Source organism: Bidens hawaiensis, unplaced genomic scaffold (assembly GCF_021521415.1).
Source record: "Bidens hawaiensis isolate Kalapana, Puna unplaced genomic scaffold, B.hawaiensis_p1.1 tig00042700_1, whole genome shotgun sequence".
In the NCBI taxonomy this organism is placed as follows: Eukaryota; Viridiplantae; Streptophyta; class Magnoliopsida; order Asterales; family Asteraceae; genus Bidens; species Bidens hawaiensis.
Window position 1 is genome coordinate 18,548 of NW_027497566.1, and position 15,343 is coordinate 33,890.

The window sequence follows — 15,343 nt, forward strand, 5'->3', positions numbered from 1 at the left end:
CATCAACCAGCTTCGATCATTTTGGCAAAGATGTCAAGGTGGAAGTAATGAGCAACCCGTCAGTGGGAGCGAAGTCTTTTCTTGTAATTCATACAACACCTTCATCATGGATAACTCCAATAATGGAATTCTTGAAGGAGGGAAAGGTACCAGACGATCGCGCACAGGCGAGGAAGATAAGACACAAGTCGCAGAACTACGAACTGCTCGATGGTACGTTATATCGACGCTCTTATCTTGGACCACTCATGAAATGCCTAGACGCTGAGGAAGCAAGCTATGTGATCAGAGAGATACATGAAGGAATCTGCGGAATACATGCTGGCCCTTGCATGGTGGTCGCCAAGGCAATGAACGCAGGTTACTATTGGCCAAGCATGTACTTGGACGCGTTAAAAGAGATCCAAAAATGCAAAGCGTGTCAGAGCTATGCGCCAAATACCATGCGACCAAAGAACAACTTGATTCCGGTGACCTCCGCATGGCCTTTCCACAAATGGGCAATCGATATTGTGGGTCCCTTACCACAAGCGCAAGGGCGAGTAAAGTTTTTGGTAGTGGCAGTAGACTATTTCACAAAATGGGTTGAAGCCAAGCCACTAGCAAAAATCACAGCCGAGGCAATGAAGCAATTTATTTGGAGCCACATCATATGACGTTTTGGCCTGCCAATGGAAATTGTGAGCGAAAATGGCAAACAATTCACTGACAGGAAGATATCCAGTTGGCTCAAGGAATTGTGCATCAACCAAGTCTTCACTTCAGTATACCACCCTCAAGGGAATAGCCAAGTGGAGCGCGCGAACCAAAGCTTGATGAATGGGCTGAAGAAAAGGTTGGAGGGAGAATCCCATTCATGGGTTGAGGAGCTACCAAATGTCCTATGGGCGCACAGGACATTAAGCAAAACCAGCAATGGCGAATCCCCGTTCAGCCTAACCTATGGAACGGAGGCTATGATTCCAGCAGAGATTGGATGCCCATCCTATAGAGAGCTCATGATGAGTAAAAAAGACAACGAGCAAGAAAGGAGGTTGGATCTCAACTTACTTGAAGGGCGCAGAGAGGCGGCTATCATCAGTGAAGCCAAATACAAGAAAAAACTAGAAAAATATTACAATCAGCGCGTGAAAGAATGCCACTTCAAGAAGAATGATTTTGTCTTTCGGAACAATGAAGTTAGTCGCGCAATACCCCCGGGAAAGATGTCTCCCAATTGGGAGGGACCTTATCATACATGTTTCACACTTCTCTTTATTAATTTTGAGCAATATGACAACATTGTATTGACATCAAACTAAAAATAAAACGAAGTAAAACATACATGCGCGAGCTTCAAGCTCAAACGCGTTAACGAGTTTCTCTAAAACGTCAGGGCCTTAGCCCAATAATATGAGCCTTAGCTCAGGGCCTTAGCCCAATAATATGAGTCTTTGCTCAAATTACTCATAGCATCCATCCTACGTATTGCGCAACTGGACCATAAAAATACCTAAGCACAACTAAGGCAAAGCACATGCCAAAGCATAGTTGTTAAGGTCTCAGGTCGGGGCCGCGCATGGGATTATAATGGATATAAGCAGAGTAACACATACTAACACGTAAAGGCTAAAAAACTCATTCATAATTCCCTATAATAAATGCACGATAACGTCGCGCAAAAGAGGAACAATGAAATGCTAAGGCACGTGTCAGCATATTCAGAATATTGCAAAATAACTTGAAATATGACAACTGTTAAGGATTAAATAAAATAATTTCCTTACAGCCTTGTCCAAGTTTCAATGTGTAAGCATACCTTATATTCAACGAGCACAAACATGCAATATAAAGAGACGAATTGGGAATGCGCAAGATGCGAATAAGGGAAAAACAAAATTTCATTCCACAAACATAGAAGTTTACAAATTTACAAATGATGAGGTAAAAACTACAAATACAAAAAAAAAAAAAAAAAAAAAAAACAAGAAGGGCTTTTCAAGTCTCTATATCAATATCAGCCTCTTCATCGTCCTCATCATTACTTCCTCCCTCAGCATCTGGCGCAGCCCACTCCTCGTCATCTCCAAACTTACCATAATCAAGCTGTTCGTCTTGAATATAGTCGTCTTCTATTATGATAGCGTCAGGAGTAGGTCCTTTGGCCACGCCAGAGCCGCTGGCAGAGGTAGCGTTGCCCGCGCCATCATCACTGCCACCAGTTCCTTCACATTCATCAAGTAATTTTTTTAAAGCGCCAAGATCGGGCTGGTCAGCAAACGCGGCTATCTGCAAGTCACAAGGAACAGTATGAGTACAAAAGATTATGAAAATAAGTCAAGTAAACTCATTAAGGTTAAAATACCTGCTCAAGGATGGGAATTGGAGTATTCAGGTACTTCTCCCCCACCTCAGCCATGTCAGCGCAGACAACGTCGAGCTGATAAGGGTAGTCGGATGGATTCTTCTTTAGCATGCCATATTCATAACCATCCTTAAACCCTTCAGCTCGACCCACCAAGCGCGACGCCGCATTACAATCCATCACAAGGGTCTGAAACTCGTCTGAGTATTTCATCGCATAAGCGCAACGAGTCACACCCTGTGAAATCAGCCATTGACGGTCCTGCGCGAGGGAAGAAACAGACGTCTCAAGAGCAGGGATCTGAGAGTTTAACAACTCAACAGTTTCCTTGGCTTGTTTTAGCTCTTCTTTGTCAGACGCCGCTGCCGCCAAGGCTTCATTCTTTTCCGCTCGCGCAGCATCGAGCTCTTTCTTCAGGCGCGCAACCTCACTCTCCAATAAAGATTTGTCAATATTAACCTGCGCAATAGTTTGGTCACACGCCTCTGCTTCCAACTCCAGGTCACGTGCTCGACGCGCGTACTTGGCCGTGTCTGCCTCTGCCGCTTGCAGCTTCTCCCGCACAGCTTGCAGCTCAAACCCGCGCTTCACAAAAGCAGCGTTGGCACTTGCCCGGTTCTCGCTAAGTTCTGCTTGGAGTTTCTCAGCCCTCTCTCGGGCATCAGAAAGATTCCAAGCAGAAATCTTAGCCTTTTGCTTGGCCTCCGCAAGGGCATCACGTACCTTTATATAATCATTGCGAAGCTCTTGGGAGGCAGCAAAGAACGCAGACCCAGCAAAAAGGTGGTCATTAAGCAAGTCCACGCGAGCGCGGTCCTCTTGAAACCTCCTTTCAGCTGGAGGAACAGAGTGAGCCCAAAAGTCTTCACATACGCCCATGGATTGGAATGAGCTCTCTTCAGTGATATTCCAGCTCGGGCGGTATATGTGATCGGCTCCCTACAAACACAAAGCAACGCAAAGAAAGTTTTTAGTTATCTAAACACTAATTTGGAAGTCTGCACAGCGGAGCAAAATAAACTTATACCTGCGGAGAACCGGCAGAAAGGTTAGCGCCAGCTGGCGAGCTCCTGCCCGCCCCATGAGAAAAAGGCTGCGCCACGAAATCTCGTGGCGCTATAGGGCTTACGCGGCCACCATCAGAATCTTCAAAATTAACCTCCTCATCATCCTCTATAACAGGTCTCTTCTCCTGCGACTTGGAAGAATCAAAAATAGTCTCACGAGGAGGGCTGCGCGCAGGAGGAGGTGAGGGAGGTCTTGACGCTGTTAGATCAGTGTGTAAAATAGTCTCCTGCTCCTTAGTGATCCCAATGAGAGGAGATTCAGTACTTGTTGGAGCAGGAGCAGAACTAACGGCGCCAGCGCTAGCAGTGCCACCAGCAGCTTGTGTGCCAGCTATAATTCCTATTAAAAAACCAACAGGGAGAAATGATTCATGACTTGAACTAAAGGAAAAAATCAGACAATCAAAGCGCAATAAATACCTTGGCGCACCGCAGTCCGCGAATTAAACATCGCCATGAAGTCCATTTTCCCCCTTTTCGAGGGTAAAACAGGGGACTTCAAAACAACCTTCGGCGTAGCCTCGGCACCTTGCTGCGCCTGAGGTTGAGCCACCAACGTTGCCGGCTCTACAAACATTTGAGTGAACAAAGCTTCATTAATAACTATCAGAATCACGCTCATAAAACCACAAAAAATAAACAAAGTATACCTGTTGGAGAAGACGAAACAGCAGGCACAGCACCGCTTCCCTTGTCCCCCGCGCGCAGAGACGAGGTGGCGGCACCATACCTCGTGTGGACGGGAGGACTGCCCACACCTTGAGGCAAAGAAGACGAGGAAAACTTGGAAGTAAAACCCTTGGTTTTCTCAAGTCCCTTTGCCTGAGTAGGAGGAAGATTCTGGGCAACAGAGGCATCATCTTTTTTCTGTTTTTTACTGGCCCCTGTGCCAGTTTTGCCTTTAGCCTTGCGCTTGAGTTTTTGCGCTTCAGCTTCTTCCTCCTCCACTTCCTCTTCCACAAGCTCCAACTCATAATTAGCGAGCGCATCTACAATACGCGCAACAGAAATGTTAAAACCAAATTTGGTACTTTAAGGGCCTAAGCGCAAATACAAAGGCTTACCAGGCGCATCGCTGTAAAAACAAAATTCTAAATCGACAGGGATGAACATATCATCGAAGCGATCAGGGAAAGCAACTTCCCCAGCGCTCAGCGCGACAGAGCCACCTTCCGTATGCTCGTCATAGGCGGCGTGGATGTATTCCTTGCTTTCTGCATAAAACAAGACAAGTGATATCAGCAAAACGAATTATACTCGCGCAAAATTAATGCAATGAATAAACAACCCACCTGAGCCATCAACATGGATGACAGGCTCAGTCCCGCTGTCAATCCACCTCTTGCTCATGCCAACCCCCACCAACGCTTCCTCGCAAATTTTCCTGGCGGGGGATGGTTCAGCAGATAACTTCTTAACCCACGCGCCAGATGGATTCTTAAGAACGTCATCATCCGCGGGCGCGGAAGTAATCGCGCGCATAGTCATGCGGATGGGAATCACACCAGCCTTGATATAAAAGAATTTTTCAGCCCAGTCATGAAGGCTTTTGAAGGAAACAGTGCAGCACTTAACCTTCTGACTACGCGGTGTGAATGAGAACCAAGAATCTTGGATTTTCGGCTTATAAAAATATTGAAAACGCCGAGGGGTGGGCTCCTCGCGCTGAGCTTTACACATGAACTCAAAATGAGTCATGCGCACTAGTCCACAGGGATGAACCTGAGATATATGAATCCCGTAAAACTGGAGGAGCGCACCTATAAACCTCGTCATTGGAAGACGAAGATTACAGTGGGTGAAAAAATGAGAGTATAAAGAGATATAGCCGGCGGGAGGATCCGCCGCCGTTTGCCCGGTCGCCGGGAGCAGACAGCCATACTCAGGGAGAAAACCCTGAGAGGCGACGAGATTATCAAAGTCAGATTGTTTCAACTTGCAGGGAATCTCATCCCATCTCTTCACCGCCTTGTTCTTTCCTCCCTCCTCCGACGAGGCCTCGGCAACCCGTTTACCCTTTCCGGTCTTCTTCAAAGTAGACATAACCACTGATTTTACACGGCCTTTACTAGGGGAAATTGTGGTGTCTGGGTTATCAGACATACAATTGCGAATCGAACAATATGGTTACTTTAAGCACGGAAATCTGGAAGCAAAGATAATGGCTCTTAATCGGAATGTAAATTGAAGAAGCAAAAGCTCTGAAAATGACAATGGAGATGAAGAAAAAACCGTTCAAAAGGTTTGGTTTTATAGGCCCAGGGGAGAGAAAGAGAAACAAGTAATAATCAGATCTACGCTCACGCGCCCCCACGCGCAGGCGTAGGCCAACATAAGCGCGACACGTGTTCCTGACACTGTATGAGGAGACGTGAAAGGCAACTGTAGCACCTCGAGCACGCGAAAGGTCTGACACATAACGTCTCCATCTCTGATGCATGTCAGCATCAACCAACCACGTGCATTGACGATTCGTTTTAACCCAAGGGATAGAATTTCGCGCAACGCACATATGAGAAATGAAAAAGAAAAGACAAACCCTGTTAAAAGAGCAAACTATTAAGTCTAATATCTATCTTACCTCGCTCGCGCGAGACAAGACACACATTAGACAAGGGGGCTTGAAGGGGTATGCACCCGCCTTAACATCGAGCGGGGCGGGTCAACCCACAAGATATAGACAAGAGGCTTGAAATCAGGATGTCATGAAGACACAAAGCCAAAACCTATGCGCGTGGCGCATATCACATATGCTCACGCATCACATATGCTCACGCATATCACATATGCTCACGCATATCACATCTGCGCGTGGCGCATATCACATATGCTCACGCATATTACATATGCTTACGCATATCACATGCTCACGCATATCACATCTGCGCATGAAACATCTGCGCCTGATAATAAAGAGAAGACCTTGCGCATCCCCGGGATAGGCGCATAAAGGACAACACAACAAATGAGACAATAGTCTAATCCAAATCAGGATACGGACAACCATGATTGTACTCATCAAACAACCTTCCAGAAGGTATCTTTCAAGGAATAAAGAATGTGCTGATGTTGACAGCTGCCAATGAAGGGTGGACAACTCAGCAAAACCCATGTGCCACCACGTGATGGCACATGGGTCAGGTAAAATACCTTGGTCAGAGAATAATCAATGAAAAAGCACTAGGTGTCCTAAGTACACGTGGCGCGAAGCAATAGGAGGAGGCCAAAAAGGCCCTAATTGGGTCTGAGCCCAATCATTGGAAACCCTAATACTATAAATACCACACCACCTCCACAGTTGGGGTCAAGCAAGAAATATATTCTGAATCCTTTACTCATTTTCATATTCTTATCTTCTCCTGCAATATCTTATTCTCACACCGGAGGGTTACCCCAAAGAGGACCCCTCTGTCCCTTTCTGAGGGGTAAGCTCACGGTGCTGTTCGTTTTGTAGGTGGAAGAACTCGTATCTCGGAAAACCATCGGTGATATAGCACACTCATACCCGAGGAACGTAGATCGAATACAAGTAAGTCGATACACGTTTCTTCAGTACTATATTGTTTTTTTAGTATTTTTGTATATAATATAACACTATTGCAATAATAAAATACAAAAAATTGCATATATGCTATTTAACATTATTGCACATATCAAAATACACACTAGTGCACATATGCAATAAAAAAAAGTCGATGTATTGCATATGTGCACTACAACGAGTTTTTTTTTTGTTTTTTTTTATTTTTTTATATTTTTCAAGTAAATGGTAACATAATATAAGAATAATGACAAAAACGGAAATTTAAAAATATTTTTTTTAATTAAATTAAAAATATTTCTTTATTAGTTCTCTAGTTCTCTCTTTAAGAAGGAGTTCTCTCTTGATCCTCTCCCTATATATATATATATATAATATGTATTCTTCTTGTTTGTAATATTTATACAAAACGTTTGGAGAAAATTAAGAAAATACATATTCTCCTGAGTTCAAACGCATATGAGAAAATTTTAAATCCAAATTTGTAACCAATCTTATATACAAAATCATGCAATGCTGCTCGACTCCCCGTTTAAAAATAATTTGTAGTTTACCATACAAATCCAAATTTTTCGACAATGATGCACCTTTATTTTATTTAATTTGAAATTTCATGTGACTTTAAAATTTTGTTTAACAGGCTTGCAACTTCAGTTTTGATAATCTATTTTTTTTTATTTCACCATTAATGTTAATGAATGAATCGGTTAGGATTTACATTTAATAAAAATATTGAATTCATATATTGAAAAGACTTAAAAGATAAGAACCACTATTAAAATATGTTAAAAAATGTGAGAAGTACTATGAGATTGACAAGTGCCAATAATGAGTAGTCTTTTATTAGAGTAAATAGATATTTGTGTGTGTGTGTGTGTGTGTATATGTGTGTGTGTGTATAACAAAACATATCTAATACTAAACAATCAAAAAGATTAAAATACATTAAAAATTTACAGTATGGTTTGGTTTCATGTGAACAGTTTTCGTTATAAACTTCAAACTAAACCATTCGCTACATTTTGAGAATTTTGGAATCGACCAATCAACTGAAAGTAAATGATAAAAACCAATTGTGAAACCAAAATACGGCCACGGTTTCAAGATTTTAAACCAAACCATGAACACCCTTAATTGTTACGTGATTACCAAGACATGTTTTTAAATACCCGTCAAATCGTGCGGGCACCACCCGCCTAATATATATAAACAAATAGTCACATTCAAGGAATTTTTTTTTCTGAATTTCAGAAGAGAAAGAATGAAACAATAAGCACAACAATTTTTAAAATTTTTTCAAACTGAAAAAGTAAATGGTTCATCTTATCAGACATGCTCATGCAATATGAAAGTGACAGAAATATAATAAACTCTAGAAATTGAATGAAAGATAGAGATGATAAGTTTTCTTATTGTTTTTATATGATAAATGTGATTTGGATCAACTACTAAGAATAAAAGCTTGAAAATTTGATGGAATTCATTTTGCCAAAATAAATAATGCCCATTTGCTCTTTGCTTTTTGTGTTTTCTTCTATTGTTTATATGTTGCCGCCTCTTGCATTTAATAACACTCCCACGTCTGGTTTTGAAAACTTTTTTTTTTCAGTTGGTTAAAAAGCATTTACTTTTTTAAGCTATAATTAATTATTAAAATAGATTTCAAAAAATTAAAATGAGTAATAGTTGCAGTTATAAAAACTAATTACCTTCGAAAGTATATTATTATATTTATGACATACGTAATTTAAATTTTCTTTTCTTTTAAGAATCACACAAATAAATTTTCCTCATTTATATATATTTTTCTTGAGCATCTTGTTGAACATATATGTAAATAAAAATAAATAGTATATTTATCCATAAAGCATGCATCTAAATTGCTTTTTATTACCGGTGAACACTCTCTCTCTCTATTGTACACACACTATACTCTTAAAATCACCATACTGACATTTCACATGATTTAAACCAACAATCACTTAGTTTGAAAGTATATGATCATTTACTACCGGAATATCTTCTTGGACCTAAATTGTACTTCTCATCAACAACCATAGCCATTGTAACATCACCTTTCAAATGTCCCGAATCATTGAAACATGTTCCTATAAATGAATCCAATTCAGCATTTGTGTGATGATTAATAAGTGGGCATCCATCAAAGTCAAAAGACATATTTTCTCAACAATTGAATTTTAAAACATATTATTCCAATATTTTAAATAATCTAGGAAAAAAGAACTTGTAGTAACTCTAAACATCATATCAAATTATATTAATAAGAGAATATTTGTCACACCCCGACTAGCACAATGCGGAAGCGTAAAACAGGAATGTAACAGACACCTCTGGTATCAACACATTGTTTATAAAGAAACATCACAAACTAATTTACAATATATTACATTTCATTGTTCTATCATTGTTTTACAGTCTAGGTGATACAAACCAAACTAGTTCGTTAACTATACGATCTTACTACGAACACCCTTGCTTCTATTCACATAGCATCAACCACACACCTTGGGCAAGTAACATATCACCTAATTATTCCGATTTAGGTACACCTGAAAAGCAGTTTAAAACGGATCAACTACTAGAGTGGTGAGTTTCACGAGTTTCAAGAAAACAATTATGAGTATTCACAAGTTAACACTTGTAATCATGATATAAGTAGGTATGTATGTAAATGATGTAATTATGCTAAGCTATAGTGAAGCCTTGACTGTTTGTGCTGCGTGCATCCATTTCCCACGCCCAATCAACCACTGTGGCCCCCTTTCCGCCTACAATACGCCCCAAGTAGCTATGTCTAACACTATATAGCGTGTTGTATAATAATGGTCATGTGCAAACGGGGTAAAGTCTCAGCAATACATGCCGGCTCCGTTTGGGTTTGTCAAACCAATAGTACTATTCACAAGCCACCGGCTCGAAGTTAATCACTGTGATCGTGGGGACTTTCATGTGTTAGCAATTAGATAATTCACATCAATACATGTTTCAGGTATGTATATGTAATCAAACATGTTTTCCACCCCAAAAGTGCGTAAAATAGTTTAGAATTGGGGCCATGAAACTCACAGTTTAGTAGATAATCAGTAGCACGTCGGTTCAAGGTTTGTGTAACTTGTAATCACGGTTCCCTATAATCAATATTATATTAATATTTTAATATTATTATAATCTCAATACTAAACTGGGCTGTATAACTAATTGGGTATAGCTGGAACGCCCAGAAAGTGGCAATAAGCTTAGGTTGTGATGTTGTTCAATGTCTAATACTTAAAACTGAACTTGGCTCAAATTCCCGTTTTCCTAGCTGGGCCAAGTTGCTCGTTTACGTGTTCAGAAAACAGTTATGGAGAAATGAGCTTAGGTAAATGTGTTGGTTAATAAAATGATTAAGTTATAAAGAAAGATCACATATTGGGGTCCCGGATTAGCTACAGGGCTCGTTTCCGTTAATTCAGTTTGATTTGAGAATAAACGCGCACAATCTATCCAGATTGTTCAAGTTTCTCACAGAAAGGTTCGTTTTTACTTAATTAATCCAAAAATATGATTTTTGATCATTCTTGGTGTTTTGACATTCCCGCAGGTTCGTTAGTCGCGAACTTGCCGGTTTTTATAAAAACTGAATTTGTTTAATCTTCAAATTAGCATAATTAATTAACCGTTAATCATTAAATTATGAAAATTTAGCCACTTATCAAGTAAAATATGTAGATTTTTATAAAAATATTTCTGGAATTATTTACTGATTTATTAATTTATAAAAATTCATTTTATCAGCTATATTTTGCCTGAAAATCGTCCGTTTACCCCAAACAATTTCCAAAAATTCCTGTATACTCAAGTTATGTCCCAAAACAACCTGTATCAATTACAGAATGTAAAAAGCTCGTGCAATATTCTTTTCGGCCCAAATTCGGCTATAAAATTCATACGAACACAAATGCACAAAACACCCTTAGACTTCTCCAAATGATCCCAAAATTCATATGTGATCAAAATACATCAAATATGAGTTCCCTGAAAAATTTCATAATTTTTGAAGTAATTTAACTATTTTTCCCAAATAAACGTCCCAATTCGGTAATAAATTCGCCAAATATTCTCGGATGGTCTAAAAATTACCAAATTTGAACAGGGACTCAATGACATGGTCCCTAATGTCTCTGAAAAATTTCAAGTCCTAATAAGATGCACATCATAACCTTAACCTAAACAGCCCGTAAGCGAGTGTTTCAGCATTACCTTAGCGGTTTCGGTTCGTTTCCGCCTTTCTAATCAACTTTTCAAGTTCTTGTGCTCCTACGTAGGCTAGATACAAGTCCTATATCACAAACCAAGAAAGTTTCATCAACATAACAGCCCTTAACTTAGGGTTTCGGCTGGTGCACAAAAACGAACTTTTGAACCGTAAAAATGCCGTTTCAACCCTTTAATCCGTGTTTATGGCCAAAAAAAACTATCAAACCAGGTTCCTTACCATGTGTATGATCAAAACATGTTTATGAATCATTTTTAGGGTTTTTACATGGTTAGGAATGATTTTTGGTAATTAAAACATGTTTATATGGTATTAATCAAGGTTAAACAAGTATAAAAGTAGCTTATTTAAGTTGTTTATCTTAGGGTTTATGTAAACTTGCTGGAGAAGAAGGTTATTTCCAGATTTTGCTTGTGGATGAATGTGTAAAAATATCTTAGAACTAGTTTATATGTGAAAGAAATCAAAGGGGGGGGGGGGGGTTCCAATATTGCGGCCGGAGGGTTGCTTGGGCCCCCTTGGGCCCATTTTGGCCCAATTAACCGATTCCAAAGGCCCAAACACGAGAAGCCCAGCCAAAATTTGGTTCGGGTTCGGTTATTGGCGCGAAAAACTTATCGGGTGTGTCAAACAGTGCGAAAACGAGTGTTTTTCGGCTAGTTTTGTGTAAAATTATAAAAACATACTATATGTTTGTAAAAATCGAAAATATTTTCACGGATCGCTTAAAACATTTCAAATAAGTGTTTGGTAAGTCTTTTTCGGCTTAACGGATCATACAATGCTTGGTTTGTAACTATCTTTCGTGTTTAAATCTATAGCGGGTAGTTAAACGAGCATGTTTTCGTTTAACTTGTTTGCTATCGAACTAAGGCCATATTACCAATATTTTAGCTTATATTAAACGTATATCACTTATAGATGACCCCCGGGGATATCTGGGTCATAACCCGACCCGTTCGGTTAATCGTTCGTTTGTTACGCAAAAAGCGTTTATTTGCTTAATCGACAAATATGTATTGAGGTGTACCTTGTTTTGGCTCAAATGTCACAATATTATAAATCTTACTACTTTTAGAACCCATTATATTTCCCTAACCTTGAAGAATAAAGTTTCTCTCCAAATGTATAAAAAAATTATAAAAAAAAAAAAACTTTTTTCCGTCGATTTATCACAAACCCTTTAAGAAGTTTTGTATTTTTACTATCACAAAAAAACTCTTTCTCAAAAAATGTGCTTAGGTAAAATACTTTCAAAGAGACTTTTAATAAATTATGGAAAGTAAATCGTGCAAACATTCAAGGTTTTTATAGTTATATAGTAATAATTGTGTTAGGTATAATAGATTCTTAAAAATGACTAGATTTGTGATCTTTTGTATCACAAATTTTGAATAATTTATTTAGTGAAAGGAAAAAAAAAAGCATAAAAAAGCAGCCCAAGGTACCTCTTTCTTGGTTACCACATATCCATTTCAAATTGGGAACCCCCATCCCCATGCCTTGTCTATTTGTAGTAGCAATCTAGGACCCCTCTTGCTTTATGACCAAATCATCTTAAAGTCTTACTGAATATTTGATTAGGTTCCACAATTAACTTTAATTTACCATTGTGGCATTATGTAATTTTTAGGAGCGATATCACATTATTGTTACACACTCGATTATGTGTCAGACTGAACTCATAATTGATGTTCTATTCTTTATTTTTTTGTAACTGATCGTTTTCAATTACAAACAATTTATTTTTAGTTATAAGAGAGTGTTTCTATTACTTCAGTTCAACATCAATTAGACAAAAGTTCTTAGTATGTGTTTGTTGAAGTATATTTCAGTATATAAATCCAACCAAGTTTTAAGCTAAATAAAAGTATAAACTTATTAATTTATAAAATAATGAGTCAAAAGTTATACATTACTCAAAATTCTAATAAACTTTTTGTTATATATATATAAATTATATAAAAACTAAGGCTATAGTTATAAAAAAATTGTAAGGTTGGAATTTATTGACTATTCGATTCGGATAATATTTATACCATAAATGATAAAACCATAACCGAACAACAAAATTCGATTGTAGAAACTATAATTGAACCTCGGTTTATGTTGTTTGCGTTATATTTTGGTTATTATTACCTACATGTAACACCTACAAAGATCATGACCATCAACCAATAAAAGAAACACAACATCATGCAGTTGAGTGTACAAAACACCTGATATGTTGGGTCATGAACTCATGAAATATAGGTTGACCAAGTAAACTAATGAGTTGACCAGGACCCTTTAGTCACAACAAGTGGTGCTCCATGCGCATTGTGTTGCGAGGTCATTTTCTTAAGCATGATCCACACTTGAACACTAACTCAAAGCAAACCGATTCCACGTACGGGCACTTGAACACTAACTCATTTATGTAACATGAGTCACACAGCATGAATGGTAACGATATTTAGTAGCATAAGCAGTTGAGAGATGAATAGTAATTGATTCTTCTTCACTTGTGAAAATAGTAATTAGGTGTGTGTCCCATCTAGGTAAAGTTGCTATCATGGACAGGTGTAGGTGTGTATGGGTTCTTGATTTTTGTATCTTAGACCAATTATTTGATTCTCTTTAGCATGAAAAGAAAATATCCAATTGACCCATCAGGTGCTTGCTTGCTTTGTGTGTGTGGTCAGTGGTTGTTAGTGCAGATTATTCACTAACAGGGTTAACAAGTTTCAAGTTCTCTAATGTGGGACACATCCACAAGATTCTTATATGAACTTAAAAGGCTGGCTAGAAAGTAATCCAACTTAAAACGGTCGTAAATTTATGAACAAAAAACGTTGTAACAAGTTGGACGTTGTGACGAAAATGGTCATACGCAATTTGCATGAGTCACGAGCCCAAACGCTCTCATTTGGAGCCCCGATTTTGACTTTAAAGCCTTTCTCCTAATGCTTTGACACTTCTTGATCACGGTTTGCTAAGCAAAAATACGTTTGATATTAGACTTTCGTTAGTTGCCATGTTTTATTAGTTGACGAATTTATATAAGACGATACGTGCCACATTTAGAATCGTCTATATAAGCAACATATTATAGCCTCGAAAGAGCATGTATACGCTTTTATGTATGCTTACTTCCGCTCTACACAAGATCAATAGTAAGAAACTAAAAATACAAAATAATAAAGTTGGAATGGATGTTTGATGGCACATATAATTGTTACAAATTATTGACATAAATACTAGAAACAAAAACACTCCATGTGTGACCATAAAGTGATATAAATAAGAGTGAAGCAATTGAAAAATGACAGAAAATTGTGGATGAGGAATAAGTGAAAAAAACACCACCACATGCCCCCACTCTTTGGACTTAAAAATACTTATATGGTGGCTTTCCTAATGGTGGAAATAGCACCCACTTCAGGAACAAACTTCTGCCTAAAGATTCATGGTGCTTTCTTTCTTACAACTTTAGTTTCACCAGAATAAAATGGTGGCTAAACTAAACTAAACTAAACCAATGCACCTATGTAACCTCTGTTTCATCAAGCACACCACCAATGGCTGCATCTTTAGTTTTCATTAAAATCCATTCTGCTATAAATTCATGGGAAAGGAGCCACTCGCGTTGCAGGCGAAGAGGTCTGCACCGAGACGTTGAACAAGATGACCTTCAATATAATAATGCAAACTGTCTATCGTCATATTACAGTGTCTTTGTCGCTCGACTCGCGATCATGGTATGCTTCAATAACCAAAATAATTTAAAACTTATTTAATAAATGAAGATCTGTTTGTGCAGGTAATGTTGGCAATTCTTATAGGCTTGCTTACACTTCTCACATGGCATTTCACTAGAGTCTACACAAGAACATCATTAAACGCTTTGGCATATGGTTTGCGGTATGAGTTGCTACAACGGCCCGTGTTACGTATGTGGAGTATTTTAAATTCTACTGTGGAAATTACAACAGCTCAAGTTAAGCTCTCTGAGTTTGTGATCAGAAAGTATAACAAGCCTGAAAGCCAAGCAGAGCAAGTTGAGGTTTATGTTAATTTATTTAAATTTTTGTTGAATATATGGAAAACTAATGTGAATCTTGTAATTTGTA

The 15,343-nt window shown here is 38.5% G+C and overlaps 1 pseudogene across 1 annotated transcript in view; it reads left to right on the forward strand.

The window, feature by feature from the left end:
- LOC143593763 (histidine kinase 1-like) overlaps nt 1-15,343 on the forward strand; it is a 41,214-nt pseudogene that overhangs the window by 13,283 nt on the left and 12,588 nt on the right. The window contains exons 2-3 of the transcript XR_013146188.1: nt 14,740-14,971; nt 15,034-15,276. The product of XR_013146188.1 is annotated as a histidine kinase 1-like (transcript). The remainder of the gene's footprint in view (nt 1-14,739; nt 14,972-15,033; nt 15,277-15,343) is intronic.